Source organism: Rosa chinensis, chromosome 4, assembly GCF_002994745.2.
Source record: "Rosa chinensis cultivar Old Blush chromosome 4, RchiOBHm-V2, whole genome shotgun sequence".
NCBI lineage: Eukaryota > Viridiplantae > Streptophyta > Magnoliopsida > Rosales > Rosaceae > Rosa > Rosa chinensis.
The window spans coordinates 38233197-38248683 of NC_037091.1; the positions used below are offsets into that span (position 1 = coordinate 38233197).

The following is a 15487-nucleotide window of genomic DNA, read 5'->3' on the forward strand; positions in this document are numbered from 1 at the left end:
ACGTAAACCCATTGTGTGATTCCTTGTCCAAATTGATAGGGCCTCACAAATCCGGCTGAAACCCCAACACTTAGAGAAAAAAACATAACAAAAAGAACAAAATAATAGCAAAATGCGCGTACCCCTCTTTCGACAGCTAGCCCTTGCTCTATGTTAATTGACTCACCTCACTGTCGACAGATCCAAAAACAAGACCTAGCTAGCTCTCGCCCAGTGGCCTCACTCTCGACACACCTAATCCAAAACCGGAATCCTCTCTATCTCAACATACCCAAAGCCAAACGAAATTCCTCACTCTATAGCCTAGACCTCACTCTCCCAAACCCTCATTCTTCTCTCTAACCAATCTCATCTCTCTGAGAATGAGATTGAGTCGATGAACTGAGATTGAACGGTGAACTGAGATGACGCTAGTTTAGCCTCTCTAGATCTAGTTGATTCCCTTGGAACGAAGCACTGTTAGCCTCTCCGACTGGTTCTCGTCGCACCCAGGGGCAAGTGGAGACCAAATTGTTTCTTTTTCCCGTCGCACCCAGCTACAAGATCAAATTTTTGGTATGAAATCGTTTCTTTCTGTTGATTCTCTTCGATTCTGTAACTCGGTTTTGCTATTACATCTTGTTTTCACTTGGGTCCTCTCAAGTTGCGATATATTGTTGTAATTATCATGCGGTTTTCTGGAATAGAGACCCAAAACAGAAAGTCTGGTTTTCTGGAATACCCAGCCAATTGATGATAATAGAGTAGAATAGATTCTTTCTGCTGTTGAGTTGTGGATCTATTGTGTGCTTGATTTTGGTTAGATATGATAGATCCTGTTGTTCTTGGTATGAATATTGGGTTATTTCAGCTATTCTGGTCGAATTTACAATGTGAATTGGTTTATGATGTTGGGATACATTACTTTAACCATGGAGCTTAATTACTTTTGTGAATCTAGTAGCTTTCTGTAAGCATATAGTTCATATTTTCTGGAGGATTTGTGCAGATTTTCTATTCTGTTCTGCTCCGTAAAAATACTTCTCAATTCAAAATTTATAAAAGAAAATATAGGGATTGGTTAGTGATTATCATCTAGTTATGTATGACAATCTTCTTGAGTTTATGCAGTGGAAACCATGTTACTGAATCCTGATTCAAAATGCATAGTTTAATTAGGTAATTTACAGTTAAATCAAAATGGAAGCTGAAAAGTGCAATCCTCTATCTCTGTGAAATTGGGTTTTTGGCTTTTAGCTTATATTCAAAATGAACTCTTTATTACAGATTGAACTTTTGAAAACCAGAATCAACATCTACTTGCATTATTGTCAACTAAATTTTCAATGCATGCATAAATAAAAGAATAATGAATTTAAAACAGAAGTAAGACATCTAGTTATCCATTTGAGTATCGAGGATTGTTGATATATAGTTCTTGCATCTTGTCATTGTGGACAAAATGGACAGATTCTTTCAATTTTAAAATTACTTGCCTTGATCTGATATTCAGTTTCAGAATTTAGAGCACGTAATAGTCTTGTGGGTTTGCTTAACAATTAGTAATCGTAAGAATTGTATACTCATCAGGAATCGATGAGATGAACTCATGAGCATAAAATACCTTTACATGTACAGCCCATTCTATATCTTCGTAACCATATCTTATTGTTGACTTGATGTTAATGTGAAATATATTTGGTTCGAGACGTAAAAATTTTATTGTCAACTCAAGAAAGTTTTGTTCATGAGAGGGAAAGTAGCAATATATATTAGTGGTTAGTGAGACTTCCTACTTAACTAACATATATATAAATGGTGACTATTGTAATAGCTCAAAATTTAGCCTTGACTTAATCAACCCCATTGTGAACTGTAATGTCAATGTTTAAAGCAAATTAGCAATTAAGTATACAAGTTCCACGCTTCCTGTCAAACATTGGAGTTTCTCTGATTCGCAAGTTTAATTTTTTTTTTTTTTTTAAATTTCCTGTCAATTGTTTCTGGTCCTGTGAGTTTGGTGATGTTTTAGGTAGATAGCAATGCTATAATAAACTGCTAAAGTGCTACTGATGTCACTTAGAGGTATTATCTATTATGGAAGATACTGAAATTTGGTGCATGGATGCACTCGGAGTATTATTATTTATTTGAGAATGTCTTTTTTTTTCTTTTTTAATATAATGGTATCTTATTTGGACTGTAAAGATAAGAACAAGAAGCCGAAAACTTGATTGTTGTTCAAGTTAAATTCGAGCCTTTCTATTGAAGGTTGGAGATTAATTTTGCAACATAATGAGCACCTTATGGTCTAGATGAGTTGATATTTGTTGCTTTATTAATTTGGATTGAATGATACAGGGAATTTAGTAACATTGTTCAGAACACATGTAGTTAATCTTTAGGTGCCGTTTTGATCTCTTATTTGAAATTCTAACCAAGATACTTGATTGTTGTTCTATTTGAAGGTTTTCTCAAATTCAGCAAGAGTTGGAGGCTTAGATGGAGTATTGATACCTTGGGCAAGTAGATTAAACACGGTAACTTTACTTACTTTATGATGTTCTATTTTCATTTGGTTGGTTAATGATTGAACAATGAGAAGTTGATGAGGATACATCAACCCTATATTTTCATTGCACTTACCGGTAGAAATTGCTAATTAAATATTGATATTGGTTCAATTTTATAGTGATTTGCTGGTGCGGTGGCGGCAGCAAGCAGAAAGCTTGCGTCTGGGCGCGGGGGCGCCGTGCAGAAGGGCAGCAACGCAGGAGGGCGTGTGTGCAGCGTGGGCTGCTGGTGTGGTGGCGGTAGCAAGCAGAAAGCTTGCGGGTTTGTGTAGGCTGCAGGGGAGGAGGCCGGAAGAAGGATCTGGAGGTCCAGCCGGTGAGGTGAGGCTGAGGCCGGGTTGGGAATTTTTTTTTTGGGTTGGAGGCAGAGAAGAAAAATGTTTTTTTCTTCTAGGGTTTTTTTTCTTTTTCTGAAGTTAGGGTTAGAACTCGTGCTGATAACATGTTGTAGGAGAATAGAATTGTGTGTTATCATTGATAATAGGAGCCCTTTAAATAGGGAGTTACAAGGTACCCAAAAGGTAATAGAATCCGATTACAATTGAATACCTAAAACACATTCCTATTACAACTCTAAACCCTAGTTTGTAGAGGCACACATTATGTCGATATCCTTTAACATTAATCTGTTGTGATAATTTTTCACTGACCTGATTTTTCTGCATTGTCTTATTTAGAAGAAGAGCTTTTCTTTTGCCAAAGTCGATCTCAAAATATGGCAGTTGATGGTGAGAGGCAGAGACACCAACTAATCTGGACTCATGTGATGATCAACTCTTGATCAATCCACACGAACAAGGCTAGTTTTGTTCTTCAATTCGTATTTGCTCATTGGTTGTATGGCTTTTTTATTATATTTTTTTATTTTTAACTCTGCGCCTTTAATTGTATTGTTTGCTCGGTGGCTTCTAGTGCCCTCTGTTTATCACAAGTGAGATTGATATAATGCTGTATATCTTCAAACACTGATAAGTTAGTTATAATAATAAACAACGCATACATAAGGACTACTGACTTAATTAATTAAAAGAAATTCATATGATTATATGACATGAAATTTTGATCTCACCAACTAAAAAGTAGGGAAACTACCTAAAATACCACTTGGAAAAGAAAAAAGGCATTTCAAAATGTGTGAATGTGCATGTCATCCATATGAGAAAATAATGTCCACCAAACATTCCTAACAGATTTGGAACATGAGTGTTTTATTAAAGACAGTATAAAGTGTGCACATTTCATACATTAGACTTTGATAAAAGAGTAGAAATATCAATGGAGGACAGCTCTTACAGAAGCAGCAAATTTTCTGCAGTAGCCTCTCTTGAATCATCGTATTTCCAATTGCACGTGTGTATGTGTGTGTATTGCTGTAGTTTTCTCGCATATATGATTCCATTTTTAATCTGTCTTTTTTGCTTATTAATGTAATTATTCATTGCTTAAATTTCTGAGTTGTGTTGATAAAAATTGGGAAACTGTTGGAATATGTAGTCTGGGGGCATATTTTTCAACTCGATGAACGAGAATGAATGAATCTTTTTTTTTTTTTTTTTGTGAATGAATGGATTGAGAATTGCAGGTTTCTTGATTATGAGTGAAAATTCAGTACTTGGATGGTTATATGTATCTGATAATATAACTAACAAATGGCTTACTCACTAGCTGGCTAGCTAACAGTCCTAACTGGCTTGTAGTTTTACATCCTTCACTGTTACAGTCACTAACAACAAATTAATCACAGTAAGCTGAGTCATAGTTAAGCATACTATACTGTAACTAACTTCCCCCCTCAATCTTTAGGTAGAGGACTTAGCTGCAGGTTGGCAATAAGAGAATGAAAGTGAGAGCAGGGAAAGCCCTTAGTAGAGACATTTGCAAGGTGCTCTGCACTGGAAAGATGGGAGTAATTCCTATAGCTCAATTCATGATATTTCTAACCACAGGCATAGGAACCATCTTTTAAGTACCTTTGCCTGCACTTAAGCACAGCCTGCTTTCATTCTGATTATGAGAAGCATAGAAATCAGAGGAAATAAGAGTCTTAGAAAGGAGCTGAAATATGAGCTAGCTTTAGTGATCAGTTGAAGAACTGCTGAAAATAATAGTAGGTTGTGCAGGAACTTGTGTGACCAACTAAAGTGAATCAGTTTGAATATGAATGAGCTGAAGACTGAGGATGAATTATGTAAAAAGTAATACTGTCAAGGCTCTTTACATGTGCTCGTGCGCGCAGCATAGTTTCTGATTCAACTGTACTTGAATAAGCATAATTGCTAGGTTGATTCTTCTGAAAAAGGTGACATGCTATGGACCATGCTTAGAACAGAGTTAACATGAGAGTAATGAGATAGTAATGGATGAACCATAATTACTGAAACCGATGAATCATGATATTGAAACCACCATAGGGTCCTGCCATTGTCTGAATCAAAAGCAATCGTGCCTTTATTTTAAAAGTATCCATCACCATATTTCTGCCTCTCTCTTCAACTTTGAGGATTTTATGTTGCGTGGTTATCACTGAAGTTGTATTGTTAATGGAGGAGATATTCTTGGCATCATCTCCTCCAGACAGAGGAGAAAGCTGCAATGTTGTGGCCACCTGATCAACTGTTTTGATTGCGTTTTCATCAGTGATATAGGTTATAGTACTCTGATACATTGCAGATTTTGAATTAATTCTATTTCAAAGATCAATTATGGACCTTGTGGTCTGATTATATATATATCGAAAGAACGAAAGTTGATAGACAAGTAGGTGTAATCTATCAGTAGTAATATTCTCAGTCATATTCAGCTGCTCTCATCTCTTGAAAATGGACTTCTGATTCTAGATTGAAACTTAATTAGGAGCGCTATTTGGAGATATTTCTTAGTGTGAACATTGTACTACGGGGTAATGCTACCATTAATCGTTTGCCACTTCAACCTACTAGTCTAACAAGTGTATGTCACACGCACAGACAGTTTTTGTATTCTCTGCCCTTTTCAAACATATATGGAAACATACAATTTCATTAAATGTTTCTATGCTTCTAAACTTGCAGGCATGTTTTTGAGTCTCAACTAATGCATCCAGAGCGTAGTTGATGAGATGATTTAATATGGTGTGGAGCTTAGCAGGATAACTTCCAGTTTGCTGGGTAATATTCATTTGAATTGGAAAACGAATATGGCAAGGGGTCTTTGATTTAAGGATAGTCAAGGGTCAAGTCCCTGCTATGCTTCCTGTAAAACTTCGGTCAGTGGTTATGTAAAAGTTAAAAGAGTAGATGGACCACTAAGGCGTGTTAAGTAAATGATCCAAACAAATTGATGCCTGATATGAAATGCGAATTCTTTTTGAGAGGTTTTCATCTCTGAAGGCATTTAATATCAGTTGGTGCAGTTGGTGTTGCACATCACTAAATAATATAAATTATAAATTTTGTTTTCTTTATTTCGTTAGGATAGAACAATTGACTATTGGTCTTGAATTTGATTGCCTTATTGCCCTAAGCCACTAACAATTCAAGTAACTGTTGCCTGATAAAGTTGAGAGGGAAAACCCTGCAGAAAGTGTACATATATGCAGACATCTGCCTCTGTAGTCTATACATATTTTGGAACTTACATTTGTTTTTGGGGCAGCCTTATGATTTAGTGATTCACATTCAGGTATTTACCAGACAAAAGGTCAATTGCAAACCTTGTTATGTTATGCTATGCTATATGACTCTGACACTCAAATTAGGAATGTGGAAAATGGAACAGATAGAATTCATTGACTTGGACAGTCTCTGCATGATGTGTTGCTATCAATCATTTGCTTTTTTTATTTTGTCAACTTTATGGGCTTCATAATTGTGAAAATGCGTCAGTGGCATTAGAAACTTCCTCAGGAGTCAGTGAACTAGGAATTCACGTTCACTTTCTTCCCTTTAATTTGCTTCCTCTCCAAAAATCTCTGAACTCTTTCACTAGCTCTTGTCATCTTGACAACTAGCTTTATTTCAATGGTGAATATTGAAGAATCCTCTTCTTCTTATTTCACCCATCCATGGAAATACCATGTTTTTCTGAGTTTTAGAGGTGATACACGCAATAATTTCACAGGTCATATGTGCAGAGCTTTGTGGCAGAAGGGGATCATCACCTTCATGGATGATCAACTCGGACGAGGAGAAGAACTATTAACAGCACTTCTCCAAGCAATTGAACGGTTGAGGATTTCAATCATCATCTTCTCTGAAAACTATGAATCCTCCAAGTGGTGCTTGGATGAACTTGTCAAGATCCTCGACTGCAAGAAATCAAATCAACAAATGGTTCAACTGGCTTTCTACAAAGTTGATCCCTTGGATATACGAAATCATAGAGGTAGTTTTGGGGAGGGACTTGCTAATCTGGAACGCAAATTCAAAGATAACTTGGAAAAGGTCTAGAAATGGAAAAATGCTCTTTCAGAAGCAGCAAATTTGTCAGGATGGACTCTCTTGTACGAGTCCGTTTTTATCCACTGGCATTAATTAATTTATCCTACAGCTTGATATAACCTTGATTACCCTATTTAACTTCTGTCATTTTTCAATTTCTTTACATATAATACAAGATTATCTTGACGAATTACAACATACTTCAAGAAGATAATATTTATTTGACATATTTGTTGAAATTGTTACTGCGAGTGTGTTTTTTTTTTTTTTTTTTTTTTATGAAAACTGCGAGTGCGTGTTGATGATATTCTTCTTTTTTTTTAGTAAAAGAGTCATCCCTTTATTGAAATGGTGAAAGATTACATAGGAATAGCGTCAGCTGCAAGAGCAGCTGCTAAAAAGCTAGGTGCTGAATCATAAAACGCCTCCCGGTAGAGAGATTTGGCATGATCTGCAAGAAGATGAGCCACCTGGTTTGCCTCCCTCCTTGTATGGATGATTTTCACATTTGGAACCGACCGCAATGCCTCACCAATATCATCGTATAGCCTGCCCAGTAGTGACGTATTTGAACTGGAATGAATAGCAGCTTGTTGTTTCACTAACACCGAATCAGTCTCAATCACAGCCGGCATCATGTTATGGTCCTGAACAAACCTCACAGCTGCTTGGCATGCTAATACCTCTGCATGCTCAGCAGACATCAGATTTCGAAGAGGCAGAGCTCGCCCCACCAACATGGAACCATTAGATACTCGGATAACAAAGCCTAAGCCTCCCTGCCTTGTAGTATAGAGGAAGGCACCATCAATATTAACCTTGAGTATCCCATCAGAGGGGCGTTGCCACCGTATCACTCTGGCACTCCGACTTATGTTCCCCGCCTTACCATTGTGAACACGAAATTCGGGTAACCTTGTGCTAGCACCTAACGCTACATCAGCAGCCTGAGAAGATTTCGGTTCCCACACTCTTATTGCACTCCTTCCAAACACACCACATCAAATACATAAAATCCTCAAAAACCTGTTTAGAAAGATGACTAGCACAGAAGTTGAACCACTCAATAACGTCCATCCCATCAGTTTGTATATCCAAGCAACTACTCACCCTTCTATTAGTTTGTAGCACCTGTCTTGTAAATGAGCAGTTTCGACACAAGTGAAGTGTAGTTTCCGGCTCAATCCCACATAAGATACAAACCTGGGACTCAAGAACCACTTGCTTTGATGCAAGACGCTCCAAAGAAGGTAAAACATCATTACACACTCTCCAAGCATGTAGCTTAGCCGAAGTAGGTATGACTCCCTTCCAGATTTTTTTCCAGAAATCATTAGTGACACTTACAGTACTAGGTATCCTAGATGGGGAATGCACAAAAGAGTGTCTGTATGCAGTCTTAACAGAGAAACCCCCATTACTCTCCATTCTCCACACACATCTATCTTCAACCACCCTAGAGCTTAAGGGAATGCATAAAATCGCCTCAGCCTCTTCAACATAGAATAACTCCCTAACCAACCCTTCATTCCAAGAAGAATTATCAATAATTAAAGAAGTGACCTTAAGAGATGTGTTAACAACAGGAGCAAGAGCGACCGGTGTAAGATGAGGGAGTCTTGGAACCCAAGGATCCTGCCACACCCGAACCTGCTCCCCATCCCCTATCTGCCAAATAGAGCCTTGTAAAATTAACTCTCTTGTAGCCAAAATACTCCTCCAGGAATACGATGAAGAAGCATGTGACTCTGCTGTCCAGAAAGACCCTGAAGGGTAATATTTGGCCTGGTATATTTTAGCAATCAATGAAGTGGGATTGGAGATAATACGCGAAGCCTGCTTGGCTAGCATTGCAGAATTAAACTCTGAAAGGCTACGAAACCCCAATCCACCCTCCTCCTTCAGATTACACAGAGCATCCCAGGACTTCCAATGTATTTTCCTTTTATCTAATGTGCTTCCCCACCAAAACCTAGCGCACATTTGTTCCATATCTTCACAAAAACCCTTCGTGAGTTGGAACACACTCATAGCATAAGTCGGCAAGGCTTGAGGAACCACCCTGATCAAGATATCCTTCCTTGCACCACTCAACAGTTTACCTTGCCAACTCTTAAGCTTTTTAGCAAGGTTATCCTTAATGTACTGAAAAGTTGCAGATTTCTTCCGGCCTACATAGGTTGGCAACCCTAAATATTTCTCGTGTGACTCCACTATCTCCACACCCAAGAGACTAGAAACCTCCTGCTGCATAAACTCAGAGACATTCTTACTGAAAACAACATAACTTTTATTAAAGTTCACCAGCTGCCCCAAAGCTCTCCCATATGTTTCAATAACATCCTGAATCTGATAACAGTCCTCCAAACTAGCAACGTGCCCGAGTTTTTCGCGGGTGATAATGTGATGTTAATGAAAAATAGATCTATTAAAAAGAATAGTGGTTATTTATTTTTTAGACATAGAATAGTGGTGGTTTGGATATTTTTTCAATTTACTCTTTTATTTATTTATATTTTATTAATTAACTTAATTTGATAATAGGCACTTTTAATTTGTTATAAAATATTATAGGCACTTTTAAAATTTGGTAAAGTCTTTGACACAAAAAAATAGCCTCCAATTATAGTAGTACAGATAATGTTGTTTATTTTATCTGTGAGGGGAACTGGTTCCTTACATGTTTCCTATACTTCTCAAATATCAGGCAATGTTCTGAACCCAAACTTAATTACGACATTGCTGAAGAAATCTCAATGAAAGTGAAAGAACGTACATATGTGGAGGTAACCAAGGAAGTCTCAGGAGAAAAATGCTCATAGGCTTTTAGGTGTTGAGGGAAGAGATGTTCATATGGTGGGGATATTGGGAACTGGTGGAATCGGAAAGACAACAATTGCAAAAGCTGTTTATAACTCAATTTCTCATAAGTTTGATGGGAGTTGATTTTTGAAAAATGTTAGAGAAAATGGATGACAGAGGTCGGCTTCGTCAAACTACAAAAAAAAAAAAAGAACACTTCTTTTTGAGATTCTAGGGGAACAAAATTCAAGGTGGCAAATATAGCTAGAGGAATCACTATGATATAGGAAAGGTTGCAATACAAATGTGTGCTCTTAGTTCTTGATGATGTGAATGACATGGATTAAACAACTTGAACGATGAATCTAACTGGTTTGTTATGGGTAATAGAATTATCATAACGACAAGGTATAAGCAGTTGCTAATCACTTATAATGTTAATTTAATATACAAGGTGAATGAATTAGATCATCATAAAGATCTCGAGCTTTTAGTTGGATGCCTTAAAAACAAACGAACCTTTAGATGATTATGTGGAACTCACAAAATGTGCAATACGCTATGCTCAAGGCCTTGAGTGTTCTGGGTTCTTCTCTATGTGATGGAAGAATACAGAAATGGCAAGCTGCGTTTCAAAAGTCCAAATATTTGAAAAGTTCTCAAAATAAGTTAAGATGGATTGGATGACATTTTGAAAGAAGCTTTTCTTAACATTGCATGATTCTTTTAGGTGAAGATAGAGAACATGTGCTACAAATACTATAAGCTTGTGACCGCAACCGTAAGTAATTAGTAATTTATCGATGTGCTCATAGAAGAGGCCCTCACTAGACTTACATACCATGATTGCATTTGGATGCATGCAAGAAGAAATGGGTAGTGATATGGTTTACCAAAAGTCGTCTTACAAAATGTTGTAAATTATGGGGTCATGAAAATGTTTACCATGTTCTAACAGAGAACACAGTTGCATATCTTAATTTACCTCAAGTTTAATTATTTTTTCATTAACATCCTACACTAGGAAAATATGTCATTAACGCCATCGATGACTATTTACGGCACGCGGATAGGAGTCTTTATATAGACCGCACCGTAAAAATGAACTCAATTTTTCAATTTTACAGCACATTTTGTACGTTGTGAATAAGCTAGATGCACGCCATAAATGATTATTTTGCGGCACGCATTGAACGCCTTAAATGAAAATGTATGACGTTCATTGCATGCTGATTTAAAATAATAATAAAAATAAAAAATGTCAATTAATTTGGCCAGGAAAACATATGCTATAGAAGAAAGATAAGATCACTTCACTGAAAGTTAATAAATCACTTCAATTATTATAATAACAATACCTGTTGATCCTAATCTACATAAAACTGCATTCTAGCTTTCCACATATTCACTAAAACAAACTAGATAATATTCATTTATGCATCCAGAATTGCTAGTCCTCGAAATGACTCCCAAATAGGGATCAAGCCTGCAATTACAGAAATGTATAAGAAAAGGTGAAGAGAATTCAAAATTTGAAGACCGGCAACTAATAATATCATAATAATTCGGACAATCATTTGCCAAAAGAAAAAAAAAATTAGGACAGCCAGAACCTGAATGATCAAAAGGACACAGCAGTTTATAAAGGTGAGATATAAACTAGTAATCATGCTGCTAAAAATTATAATCTTGGTTAAATTATACATTTCACTCTAACCTATTTCTAAAACAGTTATGAAATAGAAATTAGTAATTACCTTGTTAGCAATGTTGTTGGAGAGCCAATCCAGGCCTTCATATAGACCCTCTCCAGAGGTTGCACGAGTGTTCTCGATGTATTTGTAAAGACAAATGACACATATTAGAGTAATGAAGATTGAATGAATGACAGAAGCGGAGGGGTCATGAAGCTCATGAAGTTACTAGTGACGTTGTTGGAGAGAGTGGAGGCCAAGCTTACCAGTAATTTCAGCAGCATTCATTGCATTGGGGAATGGGGAGATCTTGTTTGTTGGCAAAAACAAGCAACATAGCTACGTACAGCAATACAGCTCATCCTGAAACCAACATTTAACTTAATTAAATATGGAACAGAAACCTATATACATCTAATCTCACTCAGATAAAACCTCTAAAGAAAAAGGGAACAGATAACAGGAATAAAAGAATAGACCTTTAAATTAACATGATCATACTAAAGCACATAAATCCAGTTCAATGATGGATATTAATTAGGCATAACAGGCAAAGCTAAAGCAAAGTAATAGATTGGCAAGATAAGCTTCATTCCATAAGTCCATTTTGGGAAGAAAAAAAAAAGAAAATACAATGAAAGCTTGCAGATATCCAACACGTGTGGTATACAAATACATGGTAAAGTATGCTACTTAAGCCACTGGCTGCTGATTTTCATAACAACCTTGCATTCATTTCTATAATCTACAAGTCTTTCATCTATTCATAACTTAAACCTCATATAACAGAGCTAGGAATCTAGTTACAGCAAGGATAAAAAAACGTGTCTGTAAACGTGCTCTCACAAGATGAGAACAAACCTCATTTGACATCCTGTGCAATCCATCCCTTGCCTCAACAACACGGTCTCTGTCATTGCTGTCTACAACAAAGGTAAGACCCTGTGTGTTCTGGAAGTAGTGCCCCCAAAAAGGTCAGACCTGAAAAGAAGAAAATGGGTATCTAAAATCTGTCAAGCCTTTTTGATACAAGAAAGTACTACAAACTTTCAGAAATAAGCCAACTTAAACTTCATTTCATGACTCCATGTGGCTCTTTAACAATCACTAACTTCATACATTGTCCTGACCCCCGACATCCCAGACTGTAAAAGAGAATGATTATGGAATAGTATTTTGCATACCTCAAACGTGAGATTGCTTTTCTATTTATATTACAGTTGGGTTCATATACAATTAATGTGTGATTCAATGATAATAACAGTTACAAAATCAGAGAGCTAGAATCAAGCTAATTAAGACAAAAGGAAATAATGACATTGATAGAGAATGATTCACTCTTTATGTAATAACCTGTTCTTAATGGAGTTACTGTAGTTTAAAAAAAAATGGCAAACACACTTTCTGTTTTTAAGGACTAAAACACGGGAATGTTTGTTCCTGTTCATGATTAAATTCCTGCTTTCTGCAGCTCCCTCTCTCTCACCCTCTCTTTTCTCGTCCGAAAACAGAGCCTTTGCTCTCAACTCTCTCTCTCGCTTCACCGACCACCAGGCAGCACCACATCTCCTCCCACCCCTTCAAGACGATCGTGCGCAGCTGCAGGAGGCGGCCTTGCGCTGCAGAACCACCGGAGACGACGGCGGAGGCCGAAAAAATCCGTTTTTGTTCCAAGCTTGATAACTCGAGCTACCGGCCACGAAACCTTCCCAAACTTCACCCACAGGTTCGCCTTGACCTTCTGGAACTCCCAGAACCTCCCTTGCACGGCGTCGCTGCCTCTGGAAGCGGCTGGAACTCGAACCCGGTTGCACCGAAAACTTCGATCAGGTATATCTCGAGTTGTAGAGCTTGGTTTTGATTGATTCTTGAACCAGTGAGTTCACCATGATGTTCTTAACAACTTTCCAGAAGGAATCGAGGCCTGAGGTTGCATTTTTTACGTCGAACTTGGAGCTCGCCGGTTTCTGGGTTTTTTTCCGGCCAACCCGACTGTTTGAGGTATTTTCTATCCCTTCCGGTCATTTTCAGCTTACATGCTAGTTAGGAAAGTCATTAGGCTTGATGAGACGAAGCAGAGCAGCCTGGCCCCGACACCATTAGTGGTGGTCGGCGGCGGCTCTGCCACTAACTCCGGCGGCCATTTCCGGCCACTTCCGGGGGTCACATGGATGGTTTCTGTACATTTTTAGATTCTATACTTCGATACGATCATTTCGATATATTATACGCAATTTTTCGATATCGTATGATTTAGTTATGAATTTTACGATTTCGATCGATTTCGATCGTTCGATTTATGATCTGTGAAGATCAGACCGTTGAATGGACTTGAAATTTAAATATGTTGATCGTATGACTGACCCGATGACTTTTTGTGGTCACGGGCGAAGATCCGACCGTTGGATCTTCGTATAATGGTGAAATGGTGTTTTGGAAGTCGATTCGTGAGAATCCGACCGTCGGATTTTCTTATAAATCTGAGGAGATGTTAATAAAGGCGATTCAGGAAGATCGGACCGTTGGATCTTCGTGATAATTTTGGGAGGATGATCCAAAGGGCGATCCGTGAGGATCTGACCGTTGGATCATCGTATAAATTCGATCCGACCGTTGGATCATTGTGTAAAGTTGATCTGACCGTTGGATCATTGTATAAATTCGATCCGACCGTTGGATTGTCATTTGTTTTATGTTGTGAGTTGTTGGCTAAACTCAAGTCATTTATGATTAGGTGATTAACGGTTTTTACTTGGGCGAGCGAGTTTTGGTGTGATTGTGAGAGTGAAGACGCAGCGGGATCAGAGGTGAGTAAACCTCACGTGGATCTTATTATGATTCGAGTACCTTCAATTAATTTATTTTCTGTGGTAATTGTGTGAAAATGTTTATGGAATAAATATTTGTTTTAAATCATATGGACTTGATCAACTACGGTCCATAGGTAAGTAAAATGATTTAATTATACAAAAAGAATTTCCTGGTTTTCTTGTGTGAACTATAGTTGGTATTAGTGGTCACTCCTGAGTGGGTGATTACGTATATATATATTTACGTGATTATATACGAATTGGTGTGACATTGAAGAGTGTGAAATGGTGATGATTTATTTATTTTGGATTGAGATGTGACGTACCATAATTATATTTGATGAACATGATTGATGAGTTCTTGTTGATATTCTTGATTTATATTGGAGGAGGTATAGAGTGGAGAACATAGGGTTCTGAGGACAGATGTCCGAAGTTCGACGGTTAAGGATAACCGGAGTGTTTGTGTTCTGAGGACGGGGATGTCCGAAGTTCGACGGTTATAGTGTTAACCGGAGTATATTGTTCTGAGGACGGGGGGTGTCCGAAGTTCAAGGGTTATTAAACCTGGCGATATGTCGTTTACTTGCACCTAGGCCAAGGTGACTGTAGCGACGTGGTTAGAGCTCTAACGTATGGTCAAGATGGACCGAAGTGGTGGTATGGGAGTTGGGTGTTGTAGGACCAGTGTGGTGTATTGTGATTTGAGGATTGTGAAAATGTATTCCTTGTGGTTTTTCATGAGTGGGTTGATGTCTCCTTGCAGACGTATTACAGTTGGATTTTTACTTGATTTGTAAGATTTATAATTTAATAAATCAACAGTTCCTTCTTGTTTACTCATACGGGCTGTCATGGCTTACCGGGTTTTGTGTTGTTGCAATTCCCGGTACACTATTCAAACGGTGTAGCGGGTAATCCTACAGGACAGAAGAATCAGGAAGGAGATCGAGCTGTGTAGAGTAGCTGCATGTAATACTCTGTTTTTTCTATTGAGAGGTTTGTTATGCTCATTTAGAGCTTTACAATCTTACTTGTAAGAGTGAGTTGTAATAATTAACTCGAGGTTTTCGAGATTGAATTTTTGAGTGGCGTGTGGTGTGGTTGTTCAGAGAAAAAAATTCTGAATGTTAATTGTTGTAGTTGTTTAATTCATGTTTCGGATTTGAAATTGTTATTCAAAATTCGGGGCGTGACACTTTAAGAGCTGA

General features: G+C 37.7%; 2 long non-coding RNA genes and 1 pseudogene across 2 annotated transcripts; 2 read left to right on the forward strand and 1 right to left on the reverse strand.

The window, feature by feature from the left end:
• The first annotated feature begins 9823 nt into the window (after window positions 1-9823).
• LOC112199240 lies at window positions 9824-10374 on the forward strand (annotated as a pseudogene).
• Window positions 10375-11066: 692 nt separating this feature from the next.
• Window positions 11067-11810, reverse strand: LOC112197930. The gene is made up of 2 exons (XR_002935800.2): window positions 11530-11810; window positions 11067-11258 (listed from the first exon to the last, which is right to left on the reverse strand). It is a non-coding gene; the product is annotated as an uncharacterized LOC112197930 (long non-coding RNA).
• Window positions 11811-12968: 1158 nt separating this feature from the next.
• Window positions 12969-15357, forward strand: LOC121052696. Its single transcript, XR_005809816.1, has 4 exons — window positions 12969-13296; window positions 13378-13467; window positions 14201-14273; window positions 15188-15357. It is a non-coding gene; the product is annotated as an uncharacterized LOC121052696 (long non-coding RNA).
• Window positions 15358-15487: the final 130 nt, after the last annotated feature.